General features: G+C 37.9%; 1 pseudogene; it reads right to left on the reverse strand.

The window, feature by feature from the left end:
• Positions 1–2,357: 2,357 nt before the first annotated feature.
• On the reverse strand, positions 2,358–2,476 carry LOC119623910 (5S ribosomal RNA; annotated as a pseudogene).
• Between the last annotated feature and the right edge of the window lie 9,679 nt (positions 2,477–12,155).

Raw genomic sequence — 12,155 nt, forward strand, 5'->3', positions numbered from 1 at the left:
GTTTAGTGGTATCTCTTTGTGGTTTTAATTTGCATTTTCCTAATGATGCTGAATATCTTTTCAAATGCTTATTGGGCATTTTTATATTTAAGTTTCTTTTTGAGTTGTTTGCCCATTTTTTAATTGGTCTGTGTTTTTCTTATTTTTGAGCTTTGAGAGTCCTTCAACTATTTTGTCCTACAGCACATATTGATTTCCTGCTTTCTTTTTTATTCTCCCAGGGGCTACATCTGACATTTTTGAGATGAGTATACAGATTGCGTTTTGCCCAGAGCCACTAGTCACAAGGGAAGGAGGGGTCCAGATATTTATAAAAGATGGGAAAGGCCTTGATTGTACAGTAATCCAAAGTTTTCCAATCTCTTCATCCAAGTACAACACAGTGGGTCTATGATAAGAGAAAATAAAGAAACAACATAGCACAAAAGTCTTAAGGAATGGGCCAAACTGTGTCCAGAATTGGTTCCTTCCGGTGGGTTCTTAGTCTTGCTTACTTCAAAAATGAAGCTGCAGACTCTCACGGTGAGTATTACAGTTCTTAAAGATGGTGTGTCCGGAGTTTGTTCCTTCAGATGTTCAGATATGTCTGGAGTTTCTTCCTTCTGGTGGGTTCACAGTCTCGCTGACTTCAGGAGTGAAGCCGCAGACCTTTGCAATGAGTGTTACAGCTCTTAAAGGTGGCACATCCAGAGTTGTTTGTTCCTCCTGGTGGGTTCGTGGTCTCGCTGACTTCAGGAGTGAAGCTGCAGAGCTTCGCAGTTAGTATTACAGCTCATAAAGGTAGTGTGGACCCAAAGAGTGAGCAGCAGCAAGATTTACTGTGAAGAGTGAAAGAACAAAGCTTCCACAGCATGGAAGGGGACCTGAGTAGGTTGCCGCTCCTGGCTCCCGTGGCCAGCTTTTATTCCCTTATTTGGCCCCTCCGACATCCTGTTAATTAGTCCATTTTACAGAGCGCCGATTGGTCCATTTTACAGAGTGCTGATTGGTCTGTTTACAAACCTTTAGCTAGACACAGAGCACTGACTGGTGCATTTTTACAGAGTGCTGATTGGTGCATTTACAAACTTTTAGCTAGACACAGGGTGCTGATTGGTGTGTTTACAATCCTTTAACTAGACAGAAAAGTTCTTCAAGTCCCCCTTCAACCCAGGAAGTCCAGCTGGCTTCACTTCTCAAAACTAGTGAAAGAAGTTAGTTTGGTAGCTACTTCACTCTGAGACAGGACCAGAAGGTACCATTTTCATTCTACCCTTTTCTCAAAAATAAGGATTTCTTGTATGTCCCTCATCTTCAGTTTCAACAGGACTGATCTGGTTGGCTGAGCACTGGAGCCAAAGTGGAGAGGAAGAGGTAGCATCCTAAGACGAGGGGACACTGGGGGAAGGAGAGGAAGAGGAGTGCCCTTGTGCACACCAGAGGGATGGCTCAGTATGTACTGAGCAATGATTTTCTTTTCTTGGTTTTTTGTTGTTGTTGTTATTGTTGAGACAGGATTTCATTCTGTTGCCCAGGCTAGAGGATGGTGGTATGATCTTGGCTCACTGCAACCTCTGCCTCCCGGGTTCAAGCTATCTTCCTGCCTCAGCCTCCTGAGTCACTGGGACTACAGGCACATGCCACCACAGACTAATTTTTGTATTTTTTGTAGAAATGGGCATTTCTCCATGTTGCCCAGGCTGGTCTCAAACTCCTATATTCAAGGAATCCACCCGACTCAGCCTCCCAAAGTGCTGTGATTACAGGAGTGAGCCACCATGCCCAGCCTGAGTGATGATTTTCTATGTTGCAATATTATCTGGACTCCTTGTGCACACTTGGTCAATAGAAAGATTTTTAGGTAGGAAAGGCTTAGAAATGGTAATCTGTTTAGGAGTAAAAAAAAGATCAGGAGGGGCATGCCACTATGTTTGCAAATCTCTCCCAAAAGATTACAAATATCAACACTCCATACCAAAGAAGAGGGCACAGATGAATCTTTATGCTAATGCACTGTAATATCAACCTTCTAGCCATTCAGGACAAAGTGAGGATAAGAATTAGCTCAACTCCCTATCACTGTTTCCACTACATTTCTACTTTCACAAAGGAGAAAATTTTTAAATATTATATAAATTACAATTATATTCTATAAAATATAATTGCTATGTGATAAATATAATACACAATTATAATATGCATATTTGTCTATTTTAATAGATGTACTAAATCACTGGCTTTTAACTTTAGTCAAATAATCAAAACAATCTTTGCACTTCTGATTCCATATTATTTACTTGACCTGAGAATATGTTGTGGTTTTGAAGTACTCACAGCATCTACGAAATGAAAAAAGGCAACTTCAAATTGCCCAATCTTTCTTACAGCACCCGGTATTCCCATATGGTCTCCCATTCAAGTACTAACCAGGCCCAACCGTACTTAGCTTCCAAGATCAGACGAGATCGGGCGCGTTCAGAGTGGTATGGCCACAGACCAAATTGCCCAGTCTTTCTATGGGAAACATAAGTAGTATATTTTTTTTCCTTTCTCTATGTCAAAATAGGCAATTAAACCTGCAATACAGAAATGTGAATTCCTTCAAATCAAAATCAAATTACTGTGCCCTAGTAACTCACCAAATGTCTTGACCTCTATAGTTTTTTCATTGACCCCTATACTTTGGATGATTTCCTTAATTATCAGAATTTACATAGGGCTGTTCCACATCGTGGCACTCTGTGCAAGATGAGTGGTTCAGAAAACACATCATCATGGGTCATCGTTTATAATGAGAAGTAGATTAACCCAGGGGCATGCCATCAGATGATCTGCCAAAGGTACAGTTGACAAAGTCTTCATCAGTCAGTACTGATATAAATACCATCCTCCTCAGCAGATTATTTGCAATGTGTCTCTCAGAGCTAAATCAGTACTCTAATTGCAACATCAGTTAGGGGCCCTGCTTGGTGATGAGAGGGGCAAAGATAAGAGGATGTTCTCCACTGAAGCTATTTATACACACCACGTAGTCCTTAATTATCTGTAGGGAGAGGAGGGAAATAGAAAGAAAGTTGACATGACTGAAATTGAATCCACCCACCGCCCTTTGTACCACTCCAGCAAGAGAAAATTCTTACTAAGAAAAGTACTTACTTTCTAAGAGAAAAAGGTAAGAAACCTCGATTCTATGAGAGTACCGCCTACTCAGTTGCCAACTGATATTTAAATGCTAATATTCCTTTTTATTGTGTGAGCCTTACAACCATTCAAGACTTCAGGATACTTAAAAAAAAGAAAACTTAAGTTTTATATCCCCAAAATTAAACAAGCAGTCTAGGTAGAATCTCCTTTTATCGTTAAAGATAGAAAAAAAATGTGGATTAGAAAATTGAGGCCGGGCGCGGTGGCTCAAGCCTGTAATCCCAGCACTTTGGGAGGCCGAGACGCGCGGATCACGAGGTCAGGAGATCAAGACCATCCTGGCTAACCCGGTGAAACCCCGTCTCTACTAAAAAATACAAAAATCTAGCCGGGCGAGGTGGCGGGCGCCTGTAGTCCCAGCTACTCGGGAGTCTCGAGGCAGGAGAATGGCGTGAACCCGGGAGGCGGAGCTTGCAGTGAGCTGAGATCCGGCCACTGCACTCCAGCCTGGGCGGCAGAGCGAGACTCCGCCTCAAAAAAAAAAAAAGAAAATTGATTCAGCTATTTCAGAAGTTTGGTCAATAAAAAATCCAGACTTAAATACAAGAAAACTTCCTGGAACTCAACATACAATTATTGATTACTGTTGGGGCTCAAAAACCAATACCCAAGAATATGATGTTTTGCCATCCTGAGCTGAAGAAGCGTCAAGGTCTCTCTGACCTTCCCTGCACCCCTCCAAGAAGCTGAAGTTTCTTTAGCTGCCTAAGATCCAGACCCACCGAGAACAACTGTTTTTTCTTACCAAGATATAACCCCATCTGAGCAGACCCTTTTATCATTTCAATTCCAAACAGAACTATTTACAAGTTAATCCTGCATTGCCCCTTAATAGAATTCTTTCCCCCTCTTCTATAACCTGTTTTACCAGGATCCAAGCCCCCATTGTTTCTGTAACCTCAAGATGGTTTATAAGCTTCTGTACCACATTGAGTAGCTGGGTCTTCATTCTGAAGGCTCTCATATACACGGCAAATAAATTTGTATGCCTTTTCTCTTTCTGAGCAATCTGCCTCATGTTAGTGATTTTCAGTGAACCTTTAGGGGGCCAAGAGCCTATGGCCCCCACATTACATATTCATAAATTGATATATGCCAGGAGATTCAAAAGATAGTACAGGATCAAACATAAGGTATATTTGGGAAGAAATAGCTATAATAATAACTGTTTTTGTTTAGTGCTTCTATGTGTCTGGGACTGTGCTAAAAATTTTGCCTATATTATCTCAATAAATTCTTTCAACAACTTAGTAACAGACACAGAATTATCCATGTATTACTGATAAGGAAACTATGGCTCAGAAGATTAATCAATCCAAGTCACATAGCATTAAAGGGGAAGTATCAATATTCAAATGCTCATCTGACTCCAAAGCCTATACCCTAAAATACTACTCTTCATGGTATATATTTGTATCAACCTCATGGCTTATCTTACTTATACTTCTTGTGTTCCCATAATGTTGACTGACCTTTTTATTGATACTGGCCCAATTGTCCCATAGAACTGATGATTATGGTTTTTTAAATAAACAGAAATTGACTCTCCTTGACCTTAAAACTTGAAACTTACATTGTTTTATCTGAGTTCCTTCCTCAGGAAACTGACTCTCAGGTAAGAAACTGAAACTCATCAGATCACTGCATCCAGACAATGAAGATGCCAGACACCTCATCCATCATGATTGTTTCCTTACCCCTCCATGATTTCTGTTTTCCCCTACATAGCTACCTTCATACTCTGCTATACAACCACTGTATCAATCCCCAATTTTATTTGGTTGGAAGAGATGGACTTGAGACTGATCTCTCCTCTCTCCAGCTAACAAGATCTAAATAAAAATTCTTCTTCCTTGGCAATACTGGTTGTCTCAGTGATTGGTTTTCTGTGCTGTGAGAAAGGTGACTTAGACTGAACCCCTGGCATTTCAGTGACATTATGACCTTTCAAGGCACCTCTTGCCATTTCCCCATGCATCTTTAAGCTGTGAATCCACTATGAACTGTTTAACTTTCTGGTTATTTCCCAGCTCAAATCTAACAATGAGGTCATTGTAGGTCTAGATCTTTCCAGTCTGCACAGAGGCTTTGCACTGGGCACCCTGACAATCCAGTGATTGTGCATGTGTCCTATACCTAGTCTCATTCCAATCAGCTGGTGGCTGGCAGAGAGGGAGCAGGAGAGGAAGGGAACCCTGCCCTTTTGGCAGGGGTTCTGGGTAGGCCAGCTTTCCTTGGCAAAGCTACAGAAACTGGGATTGACTTGGGTAACACAAATGCAGACTAGTTTGAAACCATCAAAAATGATACTGTAAAATAATATTTAATGACATGAAAAAGTCCACTCTCTAAGTTAAAAAATAAATACACACATTGTATATATGCATTCAAAGTCTAAAAGAATGTTCATTAAATTATTAACAATTTTGAGAACTAAGAAACAATTTTAACTTTTTTATTCCTTTTTGTATTATTTGAACTTATAATAATAAATGTATATACTTGTAAACGTTAAAAAGTATGTAAATGTTTTCTCTTTTGGAAAGATATAAGAATCTAAGTATACCATTTGATGAAGCCATATTATTATTATTATTATTATTATTATTATAGATGGAGTCTCACTATGTTGCTCAGGCTGGTCCAAACTCATGGTTTCAAGCAGTCGTCTCACCTCAACCCCCAGCCATATTATTTTTTAAATTTATCATTAAAAATAAAGAACTTAAAAATATAGCTAGGAAAACATTCATTGCCATATTGGCAAGATAAAATTTCAAATAAAAGAGTCTAACAGCAAAACATTGAATAAATATATACATCAATGGATATTTTGTAATTTTAAATATACTTTATTTTAACAGATATGACATGGAAATATGTGCACAATATATTAATTGAGGGGAAAGTTACAAAACAATAGAGTATGGCTCTGTTTTATAATTAAAATTCACATTAAATATATTTATGCCTAGAAAATAATCTAAATTTAACAAAAAGTAGGTGGGATTATAGATTATTTTAATTGTCGTAAATTTATGTATCTATATATTTTTTATTATTCTACAGTGAAGCTTCATTACCTATGTAATTGTTAGAAATAAAGGTTGGGGGTTGGGGAGTTTATTTGGTTGGGGTTTTTTTCTTTCTTTTCTTTTTTTTTTTTTGTAGAGATGAGGTCTCACTAAGTTGCCCACAGTGGTCTTGAACTCCTGGCCTCAAGCTGTCCTCCTGCCTCGGCCTTGCAAAGCGTTTGGATCATAAATGTAAGCTACTGTGCCCAGCCTTGGGTTTCTATTTTATTTAAATATCAGTGGCTCTCACTGGGATTTAGGAGTTTTCTTCTTTGTCATCTCACTTGACCCTGCTGAGAGCACATGGGAAAACCATCAGCAGTTAACGTTGTATAGTCCCGAAACAAAACAGACTAGACTAACGAGTGTACATTTTAATAGAGAAGGCAGAGGCAATTTCTCAATCACCATATTAGGTTTTCTTAATGAGTGTTCATGTATTCATCGAGTGGCAGATTGTCCCCAGAGCCTGGTTCTACTCTATAAAGTCCTGTGCTCCTCATATCCATGGTAACAAAATATCTGCTAGAGTTTTTATTCGCAAACTTGGCAGGCTGCTGGAAAGTAATGGTGAGGAAACATGAATATTCTAACGGTAGTACATTATTTCACAGTAGCTGTAATCTGAAAATTATACCTTTATGAAAAGTATTATCTTCCTCAAAAAACTGAAAATAGGATTGTTACTGGTAGCTAATCCATATGGGTCTGCAGCAACCTCAATTCTTGCCACCGCAGAAGAAAGAATTTGAAGGGCAATAAGGCAGAAGGAGAGACTGAAGCAAGTTTTGGTGCCAGAGTGAAAGTTTATTAAAAAGCTTTAACGCAGTAAAGAAAGGAAGGACAGTACACTTGGAAGAAGGCCAAGCAGGCAGCGTGACCTCTTGACTTGGGGTTTTACAGGTTGGCATGCTTCCAGGATCTTGCATGACTTCTTCTCACTCCTGAGATCTTATGGGGAAGTTGCTGATCAGTTTCAAGTGTTTTCTATCTGTTAGGAGACTGCCTGTCCCTGGCATAAGCTGTAACCAATTATTACTTTACAGAAACAGTTAACGATGTTGCCCAACACTCCTGGTATGTGTTGCAGGGGCTGAGGCCCTCTCCCGCCGTGCTCATACCTCACTAGCTTCCCACTGTAACAGGGTTACTATTGATTTGGTAGTTCCACTTCTAAGTACCTACCCAAAAGAATTGAAGGCAGGGAGTTGAATAGATATTTGTACACTCATGTTCATAATAATATTATTTACAGTAGTCAAAATATGGGAGTAACCCAAATGTCCATCAATGGATGAATGGATAAACAAAATACTATTTAGTCTTAAAAAAGAAGGAAATTCTTCACCTGCTACAACATGGATGAAACTTGAAGACGTTATGCTAAGTGAAATAAGCCAGCCACACAAGGGCAAACTGAGTATGATTCCACTCATTATGGAACTAGCCTCTCACTCAACATTGATGTAAGATTTGTCTCTGCTGATACCTGTAAATCCAGTTAATCATTTTAACTAGATTAGTCATATTCATAGAGACAGAAAGTAGAATGGCGGTTGCCAGGGGTTGGAGAGGAGGAATGAAGGGTTAGGGTTTAATGTCTACAGAATTTCAGCTTTGCAAGATGAAAAAGTTCTGAAGATCAATGGTGGTAATGGTTGTACAATAACATGAATGTGCTTGCTACTGAACTGTACATTTAAAAATAGCTAAAATAATATATTTTATGCCATGTAAATTTTATAATTTTTAAAGAAAAATCTATATAAACTAAAAAATCATTGTCAGGCATGTAATTTCTCATGTAGCTCATTTAGCTCTAAGACATATTTCAAAATTATCTTCTTTCCACTTCCATGGTCCCTAGCCCAATCCAGACCTCCTTTCTCTTATATGATCTAAATTATTGTAATGACCTCCAGAACCTGGCCATGTCTTTCTCCCCTCCAACTCATTCCTTTACCTATCTCCAACATGATCTTTCTTTTTCCATTTTATTTATTTATTTCAATAGTTTTTGGGGTACAAGTGGTTTTTGGTTACATAGGTGAATTGTACATTGTTGAAGTCAGATTTTAGCACACCTGTCACCCAAGGAGTGTACCTTGTACTCAGTATATAGTTTTTTATACCTCATCCACCTCCCACCCTTCCCTCTTCTGAGTCTCCAAAGTCCATTATACCACTCTATATGCCTTTGCATACCCACAGCTTTGCTCCCACTTATAAGTGAGAACATATAGTATTTGGTTTTCCATTCCTGAGTTACTTCACTTAGAATGATAGCCTTCAGCTCCATACAAATTTCTGCAAAAGGCATTATTTCATTCTTTTTTTATAGCTGAATGGTATTCCATGGTGTATATAGATCACATTTTCTTTATCCACTCATTGGTTGATGGGCACTTAGGTTGTTTCCATATCTTTGCAGTTGCAAATTGTGCTCCATATTATCTTTCTATTATCCTTTCATTTACAAATTATTTTCAGACATACAGAAAAAAATATAAGCACCCACTTACCTGCTGCTCAGATTTTTAAAGTGGCATATCTTTTTTGTATTCCATGGTGACTCCATTCCTCTCCTTCCCCAAAGTAAAAACTATTCTAAAGTTGGTATGTATCATTCTGTCCATCCTTTTACACTTTTATAACATATATATGTGTATATACATATTTATGTGTTGTCTGTACATGTATACGTATATATGTATATACACATATAATATGTAGTATATTGTTTCATGTGCTTTAAAAATCTGACACAAGGCCAGGCACGGTGGCTCACACCTCTAATCCCAGCACTTTGGGAGGCCGAGATGGGCAGATCACGAGGTCAGGAGATTGAGACCATCCTGGCTAACACGGTGAAAACCTGTCTCTACTAAAAATACTAAAAACTAGCAAGGCGAGGTGGTGGCGCCTGTGGTCCCAGCTACTTGGGAGGCTGAGGCAGGAGAATGGTGTGAACCCGGGAGACGGAGCTTGCAGTGAGCCGAGATCCACCCACTGCACTCCAGCCTGGGCAACAGAGCGAGACTCCATCTCAAAAAAAAAAAAAAAAAAATCTGACACAAATGCTATTATGTGCTATATGTCTTTCCTCAACTTGCTCCTTTTGCTCAACATTGATGTGAGATTTGTCTGTGTTGGAACATGTAGACCCAGTTAATTTATTTTAACTGCTCTAGAGTATTCCACTGTAGAAAGAGTACCATAATTTATTTATCCCTTCCTCTACCAATGGTCATCTAGGTTACTTTCCATTTTTTGTTTTACAAACAATGAATAATCCTTTCAAATATATAAGTTTCTCTAGGGTGTACACCTGGAAAGGCAATGACTAGATCTTAGGATCAATGAGGAGCATTTGGATACAGCAAGGGAAAACCTGGCTCACAAAAGGTCTAGAGAAAGATGTTGCTGGAATTGGTTCGATGGCTAAGAGATCAGTGCCTTTAATAATCTCTTGGCCTTCCCTTCATTGTCCGAACATGACTATAGCAGTTCCAAACACTACCTTCTCAGACCATACTCAAAACCAGGCGGTAAGGGAGAGTACATAAAGCCATCCGGCAGACATCCTATTTCTCACTGGCTAGAAATGAGTCACATAGTAACCACTAGATGCAAGAGAGAATGGAAAAGTTAGTATTTGGATTTTCCAGCCTCTACAGTGGGAGGTGAGAAAGGGAGAAATTACTGGAAACAGCTTTTGGGTACCCAACCAATATATCTACCACATCATTAAGTTAACTAGATATTGTGAAATTGCTCATTCAATATAGTTGAACAAATTTACACACCCTCAAGTAATATAAGAGTTCCCATCTCCCAAAATTCTGTCGATATTGTTAGATGTTTTATTTTTTGCCAAAATAATAGGTGTGAAATTGTGTATCATTGTGGCTTTAATTTTCATTGCCCTAATTATTAGTGAAATACAGAACCTTGACAAATGTTACTGATTATCTGGGGTTCCTATTCTACAATTTCCTGATTATATGCTTTATCCCTTTTCCCTTGCGTTTTTTTGTCCTTTTTAAAATTGTGTTAAAGAAGTTATGTTTTTTTTAATATAGTCTAAATACTAGTGTTTGTCAGTTTTATGTGTTGCAAATATCTTCTCCCAATTAGTGAATTTCTTTTAGATTTGTATATAATGTCCTTGTCTTTATGATTTGCATTTATTATGGTCTTGTTTTAAGAAATCTTTCTCCACTATGAAGTCATAAAGACATTTCCTATATTCCTTCCTTCATTTTTTAAAGTTTCTATTCTGACATAGGCCCTAAGTCTCTCTGAATTGATATTATTCATATGAACGGATATTCATTTTTCCATGTGAATTATTTCAGCATTGTTTATTGAATAATTCACAATTCATTGATTTACAATGTCTTTCCATCATATATCATATTATCATATATGCTTGAATCTGAGTTTATATGTCAGCAATTTTTTAAATTGTGTTATTTAAATAGTTTATACTTTTACTAATTTTTGGTCTATTTGATCTACCAGTTTCTGAGAGAGATATGATAAAATCTCTTCCCCTATTATCATAAATTTGTTGATTTTTACTGGTCAAATTTTTCTGTTACATATTTTGAGGCTAAGTTGTTGAATATATATAAGTTCAAATGTAGTAATGTTTTCCTGGAGACTTGTACCTTTTATTAATGTCTTCTTTAATCCCCAAGAATGATTATTGTCTAAAATTCTTTTGACTGACGGTGATATTGTTAATGCAGCTTTTTTTTTACTCAGTATTTTTCTGTAATTTTTTTCCGTTCTTTGATTTTCAAATTTTTTTTTTTTTTTTTTTTTTTTGAGGCGGAGTCTCGCTCTGTCACCCAGGCTAGAGTGCAGTGGCCGGATCTCGGCTCACTGCAAGCTCCGCCTCCCGGGTTTACGCCATTCTCCTGCCTCAGCCTCCCGAGTAGCTGGGACTACAGGAGCCCGCCACCTCGCCCGGCTAGTTTTTTGTATATTTTTTAGTAGAGACGGGGTTTCACTGTGTTAGCCAGAATGGTCTCGATCTCCTGACCTCGTGATCCGCCCGTCTCAGCCTCCCAAAGTGCTGGGATTACAGGCTTGAGCCACCGCGCCCGGCTGATTTTCAAATTTTTGTGTCATGTTCTAGAAGTGTACATTATATTCCTTTTTCCCCTCTATTTGAATGAAAACTTTATGTTCTGTTTTATTATTTTCATGGTTACTCTTTAACTTTGAGCAATACTGAAATAAAATTCTAAAATTAATCAGTTTCTTTATTTACCTCCGGGAAAAAAATATCAGCTTCTTAAAATACTTTAATTCTAATCTCCCCCTTCCATTTTCCATGCTATTATTGTCTAGTATTTTCATTCCTCCTTGCTTTAAAACCCTCTAAACATGTCTATGTTTGAACAGTCAATGTCCATGTAGACTTATCAGCATGTTTACCAATTTGCTTGTTTACCCTTTCTTCCTGCATCCTACTCTTATGAGGTTATTATATACAAAGTACATCCATTAGCAATTCTTTCAGCAATGGTTTGTGACACTCAATGTTTCATCTTTCTTTGAAAATCTCTTTAGTTTGTCTTCATTTATAAATATTTTAGCTAAGTATACAATTCTAGGTTAACAGTTATTTTCCCTCAACACTGATGATATTAGTCCACTGTTTTTTGACATCTATTATTGCTGAAAAGGTACTGCTGTAAGTCTGTTTATAACTATTGTTCACTAGTTGGTAGCATGTCTTTAACATTTTATAGCTATGAAGTTTTTCATTTTTGCCTTTGCTACTTCACCATGATATGTCTAGGCCTGAATTTGTTCTTAGTTTTTATTAATGCTGCTTTAACCTGAGAAGATACTTTTCTTCAAGCTGGAAAATTCTTAGTCATT

The sequence above is a fragment of the Chlorocebus sabaeus genome, chromosome 11 (assembly GCF_047675955.1).
Source record: "Chlorocebus sabaeus isolate Y175 chromosome 11, mChlSab1.0.hap1, whole genome shotgun sequence".
Classification (NCBI taxonomy): Eukaryota; Metazoa; Chordata; class Mammalia; order Primates; family Cercopithecidae; genus Chlorocebus; species Chlorocebus sabaeus.